The sequence below is a fragment of the Bufo bufo genome, chromosome 4 (genome assembly GCF_905171765.1).
Source record: "Bufo bufo chromosome 4, aBufBuf1.1, whole genome shotgun sequence".
Taxonomy (NCBI): Eukaryota; Metazoa; Chordata; class Amphibia; order Anura; family Bufonidae; genus Bufo; species Bufo bufo.
In genome coordinates this window covers 144,724,631-144,745,870 of record NC_053392.1, presented here as the reverse complement: position 1 = coordinate 144,745,870, position 21,240 = coordinate 144,724,631, and positions in this window count along the sequence as shown.

Sequence of the window (21,240 nt, the reverse complement as noted above, 5' to 3'; positions counted from 1 at the left end):
GATTCTCTGCTATGACATGAAGACTGATTCTGCGCTGACATGAAGCCAGATTCTCTGCTATGGCATGAAGAGACTGATTCTCTGCTGACATGAAGCCTGATTCTCTGCTGACATGAAGCCAGATTCTCTGCTATGATATGAAGACGGATTCTCTGCTGACATGAAGCCAGATTCTTTGCTATGGGACCTCTGTCCAATTGATATTGGGTCATTTTTATTTTTTTAATTTTTATTTTAATTCATTTCCCTATCCACATTTGTTGCAGGGTATTTACCTACATGTTGCTGCCTTTTGCAGCCCTCTAGCTCTTTCCTGGGCTGTTTTACAGCCTTTTTAGTGCCCAAAAGTTCGGGTCCACATTCACTTTAATGGGGTTTGGGTTTGGGACGAAGTTAGGGTCGTGTTCGGATCCCGAACCCGAACATTTCCGTGAAGTTCGCCCGAAATTCTCGAACCCAAACATCCAGGTGTTCGCTCAACTCTAGTCAAAAAATAAAAGAGGTTACATCACACTACAATGTCTGTAACATGTATGTATGGATACCAGACAAATATCTCTCATATGCACATAGCACATCTATTTACGTGCTACACTCTGTATATCCCACGCTATAAAACCCACACCAAACCCCCCTCCCCCCTTAAACCCTCCTCCACCTTAAACCCCCCTCAATCAACTCCCCCCCACCTCCTCACTCACACACAGTTTATGAGAAGTAATGTTTGATCTCCAGTATTTCAGTATTTGCTGGTTCATTTACCACAACCCAGGGTGCACCACGTAGAGGCGAACCAGCTGTATACCCCCCATACTGTACCGTCAATTCACTAGACAGGTACACCTCTCCCCAGATGGCCATTGGCCAATACCCCATTACTCATACCCCACACACATGCAATTTAAATACAATGTAATATTATAACGGTAACCTAAAATCAAATATTTTCCATTTATAGGCCTAATTTTTTTGAAATTTTGATGACATGATCACATTAAGTACTAATAACTTGTAGTACTAATACTTCTATTTTGAAAGTTTTGCATTACATGTGTGCCTGTTGTACAAGGTCTATGATTGGACCTGGTACCGTCATGCGTGCTGCTAAGAGCGCCACAGTTCGCAGTATTCTGGTTTGAATTGTGGCACACACATGACCACCGGCACAATAAAATAGTCATAGTGAATAAGTGGTGCGAGCATAAGCGGTGCCATGTTTATTACCCAGTTTCAATGTAACGGCGTCTGCTTTATGTACTGATAATGAATTATTACATTGGCCCTGACTAAATTGTCCGTACTGTAACCCCATTGGTTACAATAAAAAAAAACACAACAAATTTTATAGAATAATAAACTTTTATAAATCAATTTTTAAATAAAGAAAAATATTAACATCAATAACTGAAGGAAGGCCCAAAAAAACAAATGAAAAAAAATAATTAAGGCAATTTTTCAATTTTTTTTAGCTTTTTTAGCAGCCCATCCATGGCTTTTTGGTTGACCTCCTCTGCTTGTGCCAACTCATGGGAGTGTTGTAGCTTCTGCTCCCTCATTCTTCTCATGTGCAGTGCCCTCAACTTTCTCATGCGTTCGCACTGCTCCCGCTGCACAATTTTCATTTCTTTACTAAAATTTTTTATGGCTGTAAAAGTAAAGGAAATATAATTTTTCAATGTACTTTAAAAGACAATCATTGTTTGGTGTATAAAGCAGATAAAGTGCTGTCTGAGCCAGTTACATCTTCGACTTAAAAATATTAAAATAGACAAATTACCAGGACCAGATGGCATACACACCCGTATCCTAAGTGAATTAAGTAATGTCATAGCCAGACCCTTATTTATGATATTTGTGGACTGTATTCTGACAGTGAATGTCCCACAGGATTGGATCATGGCAAATGTGGTGCCAATATTCAAAAACGGTTAAAAAACAGAGCCTGGAAACTATAGGCCGTTAAGTTTAACATCTCTTGTGGTTAAACTGTTTGAATTTTTTCAGAGAGATGCAATCTTATAGCATCTCAATTAAAATAAGCAAGTAACACCATATCAGCATGGCTTCGTGAGGGATCGGTCATGCCAAACTAATTTAATCAGTTTCTATGAGGAGGTAAGTTCTAGACTTGACAGCGGCGAATCACTGAATGTGGTTTATCTGGACTTCTCCAAAGCATTTGACACTGTACAACATAAAAGGTTAGTATATAAAATGAGAAAGCTCAGACTGGGAGAAAATGTCTTTATGTAGGTAAGTAACTGGCTCAGTGATAGAAAAGAGAGGGTGGTTATTAACGGTACACACTCAGATTGGGTCACTGTCAATAGTGGGTTACCTCAGGGGTCAGTATTGGGCCCTATTCTCTTCAATATATTTATTAATGATCTTGTAGAAGGCTTGCATAGTAAAATATCAATTTTTGCAGATGAAAATAAACTGTGTAAACGAATTAACAATGAAGAGGACAGTATACTGTGTATATATATATATATATATATATATATATATACTACAGAGTATAATATACTGCTACAGAGGGATCTGGATAGATTGCAGGCTTGGGCAGATAATTGGCAGATGAGGTTTAACACTCACAAATGTAAAGTTATGCACATATGAAGGAATAATGCAAGTCACCCGTACATACTAAATGTTAAAACACTCGTTAACACTGACATGTAAAAGGACCTATGAATTTTAATAATCAGTAAACTAAGCTGCAAAAACCAGTGTCAGGCAGCTGATGCCAAGACCAATACGATAATGGGTTGCATGAGAAGGGGCATAGATGCCCGTGATAAGAACATAGTCCTACCACTTTACAAATATTTTTTTCAGACCACACATGGAGTACTGGGTACAGTTCTGGGCTCCTGTGAACAAGGCTGACATAGCAGAGCTGGAGAGGGTTCAGAGGAGGACAACTAAATTAATAACTGGAATGTGGCAACTACAGGACCCTGAAAGATTATCAGCATTAGGGTTATTCACTTCAGAAAAAAGACGACTGATGGGAGATCTAACTAATATGTATACATATATCAGGGGTCAGTACAGAGATCTCTCCCATCATCTATTTATCCACAGGATTGTGACTGTGACGAGGGGACATCCTGTGCGTCAGGAGGAATGAAGGTTTGTACACAAACATAGAAGAGGATTATTTACGGTAAGAGCAGTGAGACTATGGAACTCTCTGCCTGAGGGGATGGTGATGGTGAGTACAATAAAGGAATTCTAGAGGGGCCTGGATGTATTTCTGGAGCGTAATAATATTACAGGCTATAGCTACTAGAGAGGGGTCGTTGATCCAGGGAGTTATTCTGATTGGCTGATTTGAGTCGGGAAGGAATAATTTATTACCCTAAAGTGAGGAAAATTGGCTTATAAGTCACAGTTATTTTTTTTCCATGGTCTGGATCTACTTGCAGGATAACAGGCCAAACTGGATGGAGAGATCTATTTTTTAGGCCTTCTGTACTATGTTACTATGTTAATCCATTATATATTCTTTTATTTAGGATTAATAATAGTTCTTTTGAATTTATGGTTATGGACTTAGTATTTTAGTTATTATGTTTTTTTGTATATTAATTACTTTATACTGTTCATGTTTTATATTACTGTTGTGTGTTGTACGTTCTTTGTTCACAGTTTCATAGTTTTTACCCCATTCTGTAGATAATTATTTATATTGTTTTGTGCACTTAAATTTTTTTAGTTTAACTAAATTCTTATATATTGGATGCTAGTTACATCTTAATTAAATTGTATGCCTCATTGAGATACTTTACTGAAATCAGTACACCAGTAAATGTTTTACGTGGATTTAATTTGTGTCTGGGTTTTTAGACTGAGTGCACAGACAGATATAGTGGCACAGGTCACTCCCGTACTCCATCAACCCTTTTTAATAAAGTTTGGAATAAATATATATTTTTTTTCAAGTGTGGACAAAAGATGTGAAAAAATAACCTGCAGATAAATGAGCATGGTCTCTGACAGACCCTGAAGAGTGGTGAAATACAAATATTTTAGCTACACTTCTTGGAATGAACGCAAAGTGTGGTACTTTAGGTTATGCAATATCTGAAGTCTGAATAAAATTTTGAGGTTGAACTTGAACTTGTTTATAATTTTTTGATTGAATAAAATCAGCCTGTGGTAATTAAAGACTAAACTGACACCTCTATGTGTGTTGAGACATTTTTTAAATTAAAACATCAACAGAATATATTTACCCTCCTGGCGGGGGGTGGTCACCAGCTCGTCTTCTTCATCCTCCTCATCCTCCTGTACCGTCCCCTCCTCTCCCTCAGGTGGGCTATGGGCCTGATGCCCTGATGGTCCTGCCTGCTCCTCTTCCTGCTCATCCTCCTCATCCTCCATCATCTCCTCTTCCACCACCTTCTTCTTATTAGGGCGTTTCGGTCTTAATTTTGGAAGAGGCACTCCTGTAATGACCAAATTATTCAAAAATACCAACATAAACAAGCAAAGAAAAAACAAAACTTAACGGTACACAAAATTAATCTATGGTGGGATCTGGATGACATAATCATTACCCCTATGTTTGATTTCACATGATTTGGTGTTAGATGGAACTATGAATGAAGTTTTTCATATGTTTTACAGTTGAGTACGTTTATATCTAGGATGAGGTAGAAGGGGGTATTGGTTCGCAAGTTACTGTTGCATGGTTATTGGAAAGAGGTGTACAAAGTCAACTGTTTTGACATTGGATCGGGGTTTACATCATATATCTATTTCTCACTGTGAGTGAATGTATATATTTTAACTGTTTAATCAGCATTTACTAAATCCGTTCTGGAGAACTTTTAGGCAGAAGAGCAAGCCAACTAAATTATTTATTGCAAATTTCCGACTTTACCATTGTACCAGAATACCAGTATAGTCTGTCTTCCACACAATTATCATTTTGCTGTAACAGCTGCCTACATTCAATATGCTGACTGTGCTTTTAATAGTGTGCCTGCGAAGCTGTATGGTAGGGAATGTGTAAAGCCGATTAGTACACATTAGACATTTTTAAGGGTATGCGGCCCAAAGAGAGTGCTTGAGTGCCGCCTCTAGCACCCGTTCCATCGTTTCAACACTACTGAAGTAAGTAAAATGTTGTAAAGGGATAGAAATACTTATTTGCATAACTCAACACATAAATAAAAATAGGTGTTAGTTATAAAATTAATGTAAGCATCGTACCTGGACAGTTTTTATCTCTGACCTCTTTCACTAGTTTCATATTGTGTCTTTTTAGGTCAGACCATTTCTTCAGATATGCCTGTTTAGAATGCCTCTTTCCATTCTTGAAACTTAATGCGCTGGCCATTCTCCTTAAAATGGCCTGCTTTTCTTCGCGTCTAGTTATGTCGTCATAACCTTTTTTCAATAGAGTCTACCAGATAAAAATTAGAGGATGTAATGCAAAAGTACTAAAATACAATTATTAGTAATTATAGTCATCAAAACCAATAAAAATTTTAATTTTATACGAAATTATTAAAATAGTAGATTTTTATATAGTTCTCTTTAGAACTATATGAAAGTAATGTAATAATACAAACATTTATAGTAAAAGCAAATATAAGAATTAAATTCCACAGTGGACGCCTCTTTAACAGTGACTTTCAACAATGGCCTCCCATGTAACAGTGACCTTGACAGAGTCTGCACCTTTTAATAGTGACTTTGAGAAAGACATCGCCTTTAACAGTGGCTATAACAGTGCCCTCCCCTTTAAGAGTGACTTTGAACACTGACCGCACCTTGGACTTGAACAACAGCACAGTGACTTTAACTGGGAACGGCCCTTTAAGAGTGACTCTGAACACTGACCGGACTTGGACAACAGCACAGTGACTTTAAATGGGACCGGCCCTTTAAGAGTGACATTGAACACTGACCGCACCTTGGACTTGAACAACAGCACAGTGACTTTAACTGGGAACGGCCCTTTAAGAGTGACTCTGAACACTGACCGGACTTGGACAACAGCACAGTGACTTTAAATGGGACCGGCCCTTTAAGAGTGACATTGAACACTGACCGCACCTTGGACTTGGACAACACCACAGTGACTTTAACTGGGACCGGCCCTTTAAGAGTGACATTGAACACTGACCGCACCTTGGACTTGGACAACAGCACAGTGACTTTAACTGGGACCGGCCCTTTAAGAGTGACATTGAACACTGACCGCACCTTGGACTTGGACAACAGCACAGTGACTTTAACTGGGACCGGCCCTTTAAGAGTGACATTGAACACTGACCGCACCTTGGACTTGGACAACAGCACAGTGACTTTAACTAGGACCGGCCCTTTAAGAGTGACTCTGAACACTGACCGCACCTTGGACAACAGCACAGTGACTTTAACTGGGACCGGCCCTTTAAGAGTGACATTGAACACTGACCGCACCTTGGACTTGGACAACAGCACAGTGACTTTAACTGGGACCGGCCCTTTAAGAGTGACTCTGAACACTGACCGCACCTTGGACTTGGACAACAGCACAGTGACTTTAACTGGGACCGGCCCTTTAAGAGTGACTTTGAACACTGACCGCACCTTGGACTTGAACAACAGCACAGTGACTTTAACTGGGAACGGCCCTTTAAGAGTGACTCTGAACACTTACCGGACTTGGACAACAGCACAGTGACTTTAAATGGGACCGGCCCTTTAAGAGTGACATTGAACACTGACCGCACCTTGGACTTGGACAACAGCACAGTGACTTTAACTGGGACCGGCCCTTTAAGAGTGACTCTGAACACTGACCGCACCTTGGACTTGGACAACAGCACAGTGACTTTAACTGGGACCGGCCCTTTAAGAGTGACTTTGAACACTGACCGCACCTTGGACTTGGACAACAGCACAGTGACTTTAACTGGGACCGGCCCTTTAAGAGTGACTTTGAACACTGACCGCACCTTGGACTTGGACAACAGCACAGTGACTTTAACTGGGACCGGCCCTTTAAGAGTGACTCTGAACACTGACCGCACCTTGGACTTGGACAACAGCACAGTGACTTTAACTGGGAACGGCCCTTTAAGAGTGACTCTGAACACTGACCGGACTTGGACAACAGCACAGTGACTTTAAATGGGACCGGCCCTTTAAGAGTGACATTGAACACTGACCGCACCTTGGACTTGGACAACAGCACAGTGACTTTAACTGGGACCGGCCCTTTAAGAGTGACTCTGAACACTGACCGCACCTTGGACTTGGACAACAGCACAGTGACTTTAACTGGGACCGGCCCTTTAAGAGTGACTTTGAACACTGACCGCACCTTGGACTTGGACAACAGCACAGTGACTTTAACTGGGACCGGCCCTTTAAGAGTGACTTTGAACACTGACCGCACCTTGGACTTGGACAACAGCACAGTGACTTTAACTGGGACCGGCCCTTTAAGAGTGACTCTGAACACTGACCGCACCTTGGACTTGGACAACAGCACAGTGACTTTAACTGGGAACGGCCCTTTAAGAGTGACTCTGAACACTGACCGGACTTGGACAACAGCACAGTGACTTTAAATGGGACCGGCCCTTTAAGAGTGACATTGAACACTGACCGCACCTTGGACTTGGACAACAGCACAGTGACTTTAACTGGGACCGGCCCTTTAAGAGTGACTCTGAACACTGACCGCACCTTGGACTTGGACAACAGCACAGTGACTTTAACTGGGACCGGCCCTTTAAGAGTGACTTTGAACACTGACCGCACCTTGGACTTGGACAACAGCACAGTGACATACTTTTTCCAGTTAGAATTACTTACAGTGATCAAATATTCAAGCTCTTCAGCATCGAAATTGCTTCTTGCCATTTTCGTCACTTAAATCGACCTCTCTCCACTCTCCTTGCAATCCCAGGGACGCACGTACAGACGCACGCACGCACAGATGCACGCAAACGATTTTTTTTAATGACGTATTTTCGCGAAAACAAACCACACATAGTATACTGTATAGGCAGGCAAATTTCATATAGGTACCTTGCTCTAAGTTATATTCGCATACGAATGATACTTATTTCATATTGTTACCTTGCTCAAAGTTTAATTCGAGTACGAATGATACTTATTTCATATTGTTAACTTGCTCTAAGTTATATTCGCTTACGAATGAAACTTAATTCTATTGAGTCAGACAATAGTAAATCAGACTAATAGCTCTAATGTTCCATTCGAACGCGATTAAAACTTATTCAATCTGGATAGTTGTAAATTAAAATAGCAATTGATCCAGGCCATTGTGATTTAGTTTTTTTAATTACATATTGTATTTCATGACAGTTTTAAAATGAATTCTAAATAATGATTTATATTTTATAAAATAACACCAAATTCAATAAAAACTTGTAAAAAATTACAAATTTTATAACTTTCAATTTCTCAACTTCTATAATACATATTAATGCCTCTAATATTTTGTTATTACTTTACATACCCAACATGACTACTTAATTTTTGGATTATTTTGTGAATGATATATAATTTTTTAGCGTTGGTACAAGGCTTAGAAGTTTAGAAGCAAATATTTAAATTTTTCATTCATTTTCACCAAAGAAATTTTTTGGTACCAATTCAGTTCTGAAGTCACTTTGTGAGGCTTACATAATACAAACCATGCTAAAACTGAGCCGATTTTATAAACTACACCCCTCAAGGTATTTGAAAATTATTTAAAAAAAATTGATAACCCTTTTGGTGTCCCCCAAGAAATAATGGAAAATAGAGATACAATCTTTAAATTTCACTTGTTTGTTATATTTATCATTTTATTAATTTATTTCCAGATACAAAGCAATGGTTAACAGTCAAACCAACCTCAGTGTTTATGGCCCTGATTCTGTAGTTAACAGAAACACGCCATATGCGGTTGTAAACAGCTGTACGGACACACGGCAGGGCACAGAATGAAATTAATTTCATATGATTTTTTGAAGGCACTTTTTCCTGGACTTTATTTTTTTGACACCATGTCCCATTTGAAGCCCCCCTGATGCACCCCCAGAGTACAAAATTTAAAAAATAGACTCATTTTACAAACTACGGGATAGGGTGGCAGTATTGTTGGCAATAGTTCAGGGTAAATATGTTTTTTTTTGCTCTATATTTTACTTTTCGTTAGGCCGCTTATAAAAAAAAAACCTGTTTTAGTACCATTTTTTTAAATATTTTTAACATTCTTCTGACAGGTTATATCATGTGATATTTTTATTGACTAGGTTGTCACGGATACCTAATAGGTTTACTTTTTAATTCCTGTAATTTTTACACAATGAGTTATTTTTACAAACCAAAAAAACATGTTTTAGTGTTTACATAGTCTGAGAAAATTAATTTGCTAATCTTTGGGGCTAATACCTTGGGTAGGGTATGATTTTTGTCAGATGAGATGACGGTTTTATTGGCACTAGAATTGGCTCCATACCTAATATTATTTTATTTTTATCACAGTCCTTTTTAGCTTTTTTGTTTACATTTATTATTTAACCACTTGCCATCTGGGCCATTTGCCCCCTTCCTGACCAGGCCAAATTTTGCAAAACTGACATATCTCACTTTATGTGGTAATAACTTTGGAACGCCTTTACTTATCCAAGTCATTCAGAGATTGTTTTCTCGTGACACATTGTACTTCATGATAGTCATAAATTTGAGTCAAAATATTTCACCTTTATTTATGAAAAAATCCCAAATTTACCCAAAAATTTGAAAAATTCGCAATTTTCTAAATTTCAATTTCTCTGCTTTTAAAACAGAAAGTGATACCTCATAAAATATTTATTATTTAACATTCCCCACATGTCTACTTTATGTTGGCATCATTATGGAAATGTCATTTTATTTTTTTAGGACGTTAGAAGGCTTAGAAGTTTAGAAGCAATTCTTCAAATTTTTAAGAAAATTGCCAAAACCCACTTTTTAAGGACCAGTTCAGGTATGAAGTCACTTTGTGGGGCCTACATAGTGGATACCCCCATAAATGACCCCATTGTAGAAACTACACCCCTCAAGGTATTCAAAACCGATTTACAAACTTTGTTAACCCTTTAGGCGTTCCACAAGAATTAAAGGAAAATGGAGGTCAAATTTTTAAATTTTACTTTTTGGGCAGATTTTCCATTTTAATAAATTTTTTTCTTTAACACATCGATGGTTAACAGCCAAGCAAAACTCAATATTTATTACCCAGATTCTGCGGTTTACAGAAACACCCCACATGTGGTCATAAACTGCTGTATGGGCACACGGCAGGGCGCAGAAGAAAAGGAACTCCACATGGTTTTTAGATGCCATGTCCCATTTGAAGCCCCCTGATGCACCCTTACAGTAGAAACTCCCAAGAAGTGACCCCATTTTGGAAACTAGGGGATAAGGTGCCAGTTTTATTAGTACTATTTTTGGGTACATATGATTTTTTGATCATTCATTATAACACTTTATGGGGCAAGGTGACCAAAAAATTGGTTGTTTTAGCACAGTTTCTATTTATTTATTTTTACAGCGTTCACCTGAGGGCTTCAGTCAAGTGACATTTTTATAGAGCAGATTGTTACGGACGTGGCGATACCTAATATGTATACTTTTTCTCATTTATTAAAGTTTTACACAATAATAGCATTTTTGAAACAAAAAAATTATGTTTTAATGTGTCCATGTTCTGAGAGCTATAGTTTTTTTATTTTTTGAGAGATTTTCTTATGTAGGGGCTCATTTTTTGCGGGATGAGGTGACGGTTTTATTGGTACTATTTTGTGGGACATACGCGTTTTTGATCACTTGGTGTTGCACCTTTTGTGATGCAAGGTGACAAAAATTGCTTGTTTTGACACATTTTTTCTTTTCTTTTTTTTTTTTTACGGTGTTCACCCGAGGGGTTAGGTCATGTGATATTTTTATAGAGCTGGTTTTTACGGACACGGCAATACCAAATATGTCTATTTTATTTTATTTTTTCTATTTTTAATTATTTTTTTTTATTCCTTACTTGGGAACTTTTTTTACATGTGAAACTTTATTTTATTTTATTTTTTCAACCCTTTACTTTTTTTATTTTATTTTACACTTTTCGTCCCCCATAAGGTCATACAAGACCTCTGGGGGACATTTACTTCACTTTTTCTTTTTTTTTTTTACTGTTGATTTCTCCTGTAACTGGGGCTGACATAGTAGCCCCAGTTACAGGACAAATGCACCCCTAGAGAGGCTGTACAGCAGCAATCCAGCGCTGTACAGCCTCAGAGCAGGGCTGATCGAGGTCTCTGAGAGACCTCACACAGCTCCTGCACTCTCCGGTCCCGGCGGTCACATGACCGCCGGGCCGGAACAGGAAGCGCATAGCGCTTCCTGCTCTGCACACACAGCGCTCGGTGAGCGCTGTGTCTGCAGCGATCGTGAAGGCAGGGACATCTGGGCACTGTCCCTGCCTCCTCTCTGGGTTGCCCTGCTGTCACTGACAGCGGGCAACCCGATCAGCAGCTGCACGATTAGCGTGCAGCTGCGATTTCTGAACGGACGTTTTAAAACGTGCGTTCAGAAATAGACGTCCACCCATAGGACGTTTATATCCTATGGGCGGACGTAAAGCGGTTAAAAAATAATTGATTTTTACAATAATTTTTTTTTTGTTGTGGAAAAATATTTCTTTCTTTTAAACTTTATTTTTAAAATAAATTTTAACCACTTTTTGAAATTATACTTTTTGGTGTCTAATCCCCTTTACAATGCATTCTAATACTTTAGTATTGGAATGAATTGGCTGTATGAGTAATACTGTGTGTGTTACTCATAAAGCTCCCGGGGCTTGGGAGATCCTGGGGGCTGGATCTCACAGGCTCATCAACGGAAGGCAGCGCAATGCCTTCCTTAGGCATCGTGCTGCCAGTGACTTCAATGCCATATGGTCCCCCCCACAGCCGCATGGGGACCCGATGCAACCGCCGATTTCCGCCGAAAAAACCGCAGGTAAATCCATAAACTTAAGTAACAGGACAACATGTCGTTCCCGGTATGTCATGTGTCCTGAAGAGGTTAAGTCTACCAATACCCCCTATAACAAATTTGCCAAAGCTGGATTGGCAATGATATAATTTTGGTTGCATTGCTAATCCAACAGTATTGTTTAAAGTTCCATATTGCTTGTATTGTTACAGTTAACAAGTTACCACTGCATCTTATGGGTTAAATGTCCACCATAAGTATTACTGATGGTCACAGACATCAGACGAAGAAGTATAGCTACGTCATTGTGTTTGAAGTGGTAAATGATTTTTGCACAAATTAAAGCGATTACATCACACTACAATGTCAGTATAATGTATGTTTGAATAGCAGACAAATTTCTCTCATATGCAAATAGCACCTCAATTTACGATATACACACTGTATATCCCACGCTATAAAACCCACATCCAACCCCATCTTCCCCCTTAAACACTTCACCGCCTTAAACCCACCTCCTTCAATTAATCCACCCCCCACCTCCTCAATCACACACACACATACACAGTTTATAAGAAGTAATGATCGACCTCCAGTATTTCAGTATATGCTGGTTCATTTTGCGTTACCCAGGGTGCACCACGTGGAGGCGAACCAGCCGTACACCCCATACAGTACCGTCAATTCACTAGACAGGTACACCTCTCCTCAGATGTCTAATACACCATTCTTCATACAACACAAACATACATTTTCCATAGAATGCAATATTACAACGGTAACCTCAAATCCTAAATTTTACATTGATATAAAAAAAAATTGGATTATTTTGGAGACATGATCACATAAATTAATTAACCTTTGTATTTTCATTTTTTGCATTAAATGTATACATGTTGTACAAGGTCTATGATTGTACCTGGTCCCGTCACGCGTGCTGCCATGAGCGCCAAAATCCACAGTAATCGTTTTTAATTGTGGCATACACATGACCACCGGCACAATAAAATAGTCATCGTGAATAATTGCTACAACCATATGCTGGACCATTTAAATGGATCACGTAGATACGAGAGAAAACAATGTTCCGGTACAATGCTGACATAACATCACCAACACTCAGTAATGTACATGTTCTCCTATGAAAGTAATTTTTTTTATTCATCTCAAATTGTTTACTTTGTACATGGTTAGAAACGTTGTGACTGTCTCCTGTAAGGCCGAGATGTGGCGTGTAATTGTTCATAAATTATTGGTGGACCCAGCACAAGCGCCGAATTTTCCATTACTATTGCACACTTAAAGATATGGCCCATCTTTGTTAAATTCAAGAAAATTTGCCTGTTGTACGTTCACTATTAATAGCATACTGTTGATTTAATTTCATGACCCATTGAAACATGTTTAATAAAAAGATATGAAATATACCTGCGCCAATTATGGTCCTTCATCTAGATAAATTTCTGACTCTAGCACACCAGTTGTGGTTAAGAGGTGAAGCAGTACCCTCTCACCAACCACCTTCATTACACTCATAGTCACTTGAGGAAGTCGAGGAGTAGGATGAGGACGATGTTTTTAACACCTCCGTCATGGTTTAAAATTATTAGCAGTGTATTTCTTAAATTATTCACTATCCACACACAGGTGTCAGTTTATTCTTTACCACAGGCAGATTTTAATCAAACCAAGACTAATAAACCAGTTGCATTACAAACTTTGATTTCTCAGTTATGCTACACATGTTTTTTAAATTTATTTGGGAGTTTTTGAATTCACTACATGCAGGTTAACTATACAGTATTATCTATCCACTCCCAATTTCTCTCCAGATAGCAAGTTTCAAATGACAGCCCCTTCAGCTTTTAAATTTCATGACCAAATTTCCTAAGCGTAGGAATTTACTTTTAAATTTTTTTCTTTCATGAACCGTAAGCAATTTTGTTACAAATTACACAGCAGTCAAGTAGTGTAAAAAAGTAATAGTGCCAAGTACAAATTAAATTAGTTAAATATTAATATTTGTCAATAAAAAAAAAATATATTACTATGTGTGTGAACAAAATTCTGCTAAATTATTAATTTATCAATATATCCAAAATTTGAATATTAAAATTAGTATTAAAAAATTTAATACATACAGTGTAGAGATTATTAACTATAAAACTGTATGAGCATTGAATTTTTTCATCTCATTTAAAAATGACATATATTATCTACTGAAAAATTTATAAGTTTTACTAAAATAAAAATAAATGATTGTTCTAAGAAAAAACCAGCATGGATTTTAAATAATTTTAGTGATTACACAAATTTAATTCTTGGAGAATTTCATCCTCATTTACAAACAAAGACTGTGATGAATTTATTTTAATCTTTCAAAAAATCGTGACATGATTTCTATAATAATCATGTGATAATTTTCATTACATATATTCATTAACAAAATTAATAATGTATATATCTACATCAAAATGTGCCAATAATTATACATTCACAAAACCGGATTACCACACGGCTGCGTATGACGCCAGTCACACAAAACCATGTAGAGAGAGGCCAACACGGAAGTCAGACATCCCTCCCAGGATGACTGACGACACCATGTTCGAACCTCGATCCTTATATAAAACAAAATATAAATAATAATAAAAAAAACAACATTTTTTGTGTTTATCAATCAGTCCTGTACAGTTTTAACTGCACAACAACTGCTGACAATGGAAGGCCAGGCGCAGTCCCCACCTTTAACAATGACAACCACAACAAGGCTCAACCAAACACAACTTTTTCAAAATAACAAACCAAAATAAAATAAATAAATCAAAATATAAAAAATTTGTGAATGTTTATTATTAACACTTTAATGAAAGTTTAATTATTTTAATAATATTCTATTGATCAATGATTATATATAATGACTCTGAGCATATCACAGGTCAGAATAGCAAACATGAACACTAATTTCTGATACTTCAAATACTATATACTAGAGTAACTAGTATTGAAAAATAGTCTTCCATGCCGGTTGTCTCAAAACAATTTTTAAAGATTGCTTAAAAAAGTTGTTTGTTGTAATGTAATACATGGATCAATCAAAATTTAGCAGAATAATGGCAGACAGTAGAATTAAAATACTAAAGCTACAGAACAAGGGCTACCCATCGATCTGCATAACCCAGCACTGCCATGACAGGCATCAGCTTATAAATGATAACTCTTCACTTAAAGTACTACCAAAGTTTTAATAAAACTACGCAGGCATGATCAATAATCAACCAATCGTATTAATGTCAACGCTATAGTGTAAGTTGTACACATACATAGGACTAAATATTCAGACTAAATAAAAGCAATGCCACTAGAAGATTAACTTTAGTGGTCCAAGTTCTACAACTAAGTCAACAGCACAAAGACACACAGCAGCATCATCAGCTCTAATTTACATTGCAGTATAAGGCCTATATATATCTCGGCCTAACTCTGCAGGATAGGATTCACTAGCCAACGTTGTTTTAAAAGTCATACAGACAATTCAACGTGAGGTACATGAGCAGCAGCATCAGCAGCTTGTATTTAAATTGCAGTATAAGGCCTATATATATCTCGGCCTAACTCTGCAGGACAGGCTTCACTAGCCAACGTTGTTTTAAAAGTCACACAGACAATTCAACGTGAGGTACATGAGCAGCAGCATCAGCAGCTTGTATTTAAATTGCAGTATAAGGCCTATATATATCTCGGCCTAACTGGGCAGGACAGGCTTCACTAGCCAACGTTGTTTTAAAAGTCATACAGACAATTCAACGTGCGGTACATGAGCAGCAGCATCAGCAGCTTGTATTTAAATTGCAGTATAAGGCCTATATATATCTCGGCCTAACTGGGCAAGAGAGGCTTCACTAGCCAACGTTGTTTTAAAAGTCATACAGACAAATTCAACGTGAGGTACATGAGCAGCAGCATCAGCAGCTTGTATTTAAATTGCAGTATAAGGCCTATATATATCTCGGCCTAACTCTGCAGGACAGGCTTCACTGGCCAACGTTGTTTTAAAAGTCATACAGACAATTCAACGTGAGGTACATGAGCAGCAGCATCAGCAGCTTGTATTTAAATTGCAGTATAAGGCCTATATATATCTCGGCCTAACTTGGCAGGAGAGGCTTCACTAGCCAACGTTGTTTTAAAAGTCATACAGACAATTCAACGTGAGGTACATGAGCAGCAGCATCAGCAGCTTGTATTTACATTGCAGTATAAGGCCTATATATATCTCGGCCTAACTGGGCAGGAGAGGCTTCACTAGCCAACGTTGTTTTAAAAGTCATACAGACAATTCAACGTGAGGTACATGAGCAGCAGCATCAGCAGCTTGTATTTAAATTGCAGTATAAGGCCTATATATATCTCGGCCTAACTGGGCAAGAGAGGCTTCACTAGCCAACGTTGTTTTAAAAGTCATACAGACAAATTCAACGTGAGGTACATGAGCAGCAGCATCAGCAGCTTGTATTTAAATTGCAGTATAAGGCCTATATATATCTCGGCCTAACTTGGCAGGAGAGGCTTCACTAGCCAACGTTGTTTTAAAAGTCATACAGACAATTCAACGTGAGGTACATGAGCAGCAGCATCAGCAGCTTGTATTTACATTGCAGTATAAGGCCTATATATATCTCGGCCTAACTGGGCAAGAGAGGCTTCACTAGCCAACGTTGTTTTAAAAGTCATACAGACAAATTCAACGTGAGGTACATGAGCAGCAGCATCAGCAGCTTGTATTTAAATTGCAGTATAAGGCCTATATATATCTCGGCCTAACTGGGCAGGAGAGGCTTCACTAGCCAACGTTGTTTTAAAAGTCATACAGACAATTCAACGTGAGGTACATGAGCAGCAGCATCAGCAGCTTGTATTTACATTGCAGTATAAGGCCTATATATATCTCGGCCTAACTGGGCAGGAGAGGCTTCACTAGCCAACGTTGTTTTAAAAGTCATACAGACAATTCAACGTGAGGTACATGAGCAGCAGCATCAGCAGCTTGTATTTAAATTGCAGTATAAGGCCTATATATATCTCGGCCTAACTGGGCAGGAGAGGCTTCACTAGCCAACGTTGTTTTAAAAGTCATACAGACAATTCAACGTGAGGTACATGAGCAGCAGCATCAGCAGCTTGTATTTAAATTGCAGTATAAGGCCTATATATATCTCGGCCTAACTTGGCAGTAGAGGCTTCACTAGCCAACGTTGTTTTAAAAGTCATACAGACAATTCAACGTGAGGTACATGAGCAGCAGCATCAGCAGCTTGTATTTAAATTGCAGTATAAGGCCTATATATATCTCGGCCTAACTTGGCAGGACAGGCTTCACTAGCCAACGTTGTTTTAAAAGTCATACAGACAATTCAACGTGAGGTACATGAGCAGCAGCATCAGAAGCTTGTATTTAAATTGCAGTATAAGGCCTATAAATATCTAGGCCTAACTCCGCGGGACAGGCAGCAGCAGCCAATGTGTGTGCAGCAAAGGTGTGTTCACGGGAATGGAACCCCACCAGACCCGGGCAAAACCATACATCAACTGAGACATCTCCGACAGCAGGAGCAGCAACAGCAGGTGACATATGGGCAGCAGCAGTGTGTTCCCGGGAATGGGCCCCCACCAGACCCGGGCAACACCATACATCAACTGAGACATCTCCGACAGCAGCAGCAGCAACAGCAGGTGACATGTGGGCAGCAGAAGTGTGTTCCCGGGAATGGGCCCCCACCAGACCCGGGCAACACCATACCTCAACTGAGACATCTCCGACAGCAGCAGCAGCAACAGCATGTGACATGTGGGCAGCAGCAGTGTGTTCCCGGGAATGGGCCCCCACCAGACCCGGGCAACACCATACCTCAACTGAGACATATTGATATTAATTTTATACATTATAGATATCGATAAAATGTATGTAAATATATAAAGGAATTAACATGTACATATAGATCTGCTGTGGAATTGTCGGTGTTTAGCAGCGGCTCTTTCGTTCCTCCTCATGTCTGTGAGGAGGAATGTGTCCCGACGCTCCACCCACCCATACACGATCAGTATCGCACACACGCTAGTCTACATCCAACTCCTACACCCATCCCTCATGTGCCTTTGTGAGCACCAAAGGCAGTGATGAGCCAAGTTTCAGCGGGCGGAGTCTGGAAGCGTTCCGCCGTGATCCAACGGGGGAAACGCAATCTCCCTTAGGTGATGAAGCAGCGTTGTTCCAAAGCTGATGAAAGGGTCCACATTGGGGCTTCCACCAGTGAGCAACCTGCATGATCTCTTGACGGTCATAGGGTCTAACGATCCATTTAAAGTGGCTATTTTGAACAACCGGGGTATTGATGTCAGGCGCAAAGGGTGCATACTTGAGCATGGCACAGCGGATCGCCAACACTGTCATCCAGCACAGTGCATTTTTCAAGCTGTTTAGAGGGAAACATGTGTTCTTCAGTTACATAGAACTGACAGTAAACTGTTTGTGCATAACGATTAGCAGTTTGGCTCCTGTACACGGACCCATAAAAATTTATGGTTCAGTATTCAGTGCGTGTGCTATGCGTTGACATCACGCATTCCTACCGTGTGTTTCAATTGACCATGAGAAAGAAGTTTAATTCTTTTTTAGTTTTATTAAATTTTTATTCTTTGAGGATTTATATAAATTTACAGTAATACGCTCCTCTAAAATGCAGTTGTATGTAGAAGGAAAAAAAAACAGCACTTAAATAGATCTGATGTGGTAGGTAAATATATAGATTTTGTCTATAATGCAATATTAATATATCAATCTCACCCATTTCACCCTGGAAGCAATCAAATTTGCTAATAAGGCTGAAATCAACATTCTATTGGACCGTATTACTGCACATAGATATACAATGTATATTTGAATTTTTTTATAATTATATAAAAAACATAATAAAAACATAACCGTGATTAATAAAGCACAAACAGTTTACTGTCAGTTCTATGTAACTGAAGAACACATGTTTCCCTCTAAACAGCTTGAAAAATGCACTATGCTGGATGACAGTGTTGGCGATCCGCTGTGCCATGCTCAAGTATGCACCCTTTGCGCCTGACAGCAATACCACGGTTGTTCAAAATAGCCACTTTAAATGGATCGTTAGACCCTATGACCGTCAAGAGATCATGCAGGTTGCTCACTGGTGGAAGCCCCAATGTGGACCCTTTCATCAGCTTTGGAACAACGCTGCTTCATCACCTAAGGGAGATTGCGTTTCCCGCGTTGGATCACGGCGGAACGCTTCCAGACTCCGCCCGCTGAAACTTGGCTCATCACTGCCTTTGGTGCTCACAAAGGCACATGAGGGATGGGTGTAGGAGTTGGATGTAGACTAGCGTGTGTGCGATACTGATCGTGTATGGGTGGGTGGAGCGTCGGGACACATTCCTCCTCACAGACATGAGGAGGAACAAAAGAGCCGCTGCTAAACACCGACAATTCCACAGCACTCTGCCTTCGAGAAAACACATGATGTCGTTGTAAGCGAAAACACAGTGTTCTGCTTCATCTTCCATGTGCCTGATCTGGAAACCTGGAGCAGACTACTTAGGTCTGATTGTGTGCTGTGTGGTCATGCACACTAATTACTTAAAAATAAAATAATGTGTGATTATTAAAAAATGGATCAATACTGAAATTAATCAATACATAAATATAAATAAAACCCAACTGTACATTTCATAATTTTAAAAATGATCATATTATACATTAAATAAATTAAAAAATATAATATACATGTAAATATAACTATAAATATATTAAAAATTAACAAAAATCAATAAAAATATTTATTAAAACATGATCAATACATTAAAATAAATAAAATCTATAATCAATATATAAATAATAAAAATATTAAATAATACACACCATTACTGAAATCAAACATACATGATTATATTACATTTTTAAAAACTAAGAAATACATATATATATATATAAGTTTTAAAATCCATGATTAATAAAGTAATAAATAGATAAAATATAATGCAAAATAATAAATAAATATATATATAATAAATAGAAAAATAAATTTCAAAATTCATCAAAAAATTCATAACTAGTAATTAATAAATAAATTCATAAATATAAATAAATAAATAAATAAGTTAATAAATAAATAAAAATATCAATAAGTAAGTTAAAAAGATTAAAAAACAACGGATTTTTGGAGGGAGAGAAAAGGAGAGTGATGGACAAGGGACGTCTCAACGTCCTGAACCGACAGCGGGGGCCAAGAAGTCACTGCCGATCCAGGACTCGTTCATCTTGATGAAGGTGAGTCTGTCCACGGAGTCAGTGGACAGACGGGTCCTCTTGTCCGTGACCACCCCACCTGCCGCGCTGAAAGTCCGCTCAGACAGTACGCTGGAGGGGGGGCAAGACAATAGCTCCAGCGCATACTGAGCGAGCTCACGGCAGGTGTCCAGCCTGGCAACCCAGTACTCCATGGGGTCGTCGGTGCTCATGCTGTCGGAAGCACCGACTGACCCCATGTAGTCAGCCACCATGCGGGCCAGCCGCTGGTGGTGACTGCTGCTGCTGCTGCTACTGGGTCGCGCAGACTGGTAGAACTGCCTCATCTCACCCATAAGGTCACCAAGTCGGCTGGTGCTGCTGGGACCAGCCGTCGGCTGGGTGAGATGGGCGGGGAGAACTGGAGCCTGAGGCCGCGGGTTAGCCTCCTCCAGCCGTTTGATGAGACAGGACCGCAGTTTTTCAATCCGGGCCTGTCTCCGGCTGGCTGGGATGAACTGCTCCAGCTTCCCCTTGCATCTAGGGTCTAAAAGGGTGGCCAACCAGAAATCATCACTCTCCTTCAGTTTCCTGATCCGGGGGTCCCTCCTAAGGCAGCGCAGCATGTGGGCAGCCATAGGGAAGAGGACAGCCTGCTGTGCCTCCTCATGGCTGCCAGGGACCATGACTTCCTGGTCCTCTTGCTGCTGTTCATGATGGTCCCTGTTGCTGCTGCCCCACCCCCGGACTAACGGTGCCCCCGACACCGTCTCTCCCTCCTGACCAGGCGCAGACTCCTGGACGTCATGAATGTCTTCCTCCTCCTCCACGTCGTCCTGGGCCTGGTCCTGGTGGAGCAAGGCCGCCTCATCTTGCTCCACCAAGGCACTCTCCCCAGCCTCGAGCAGGCGATCTAGTGTCCTGTCCAG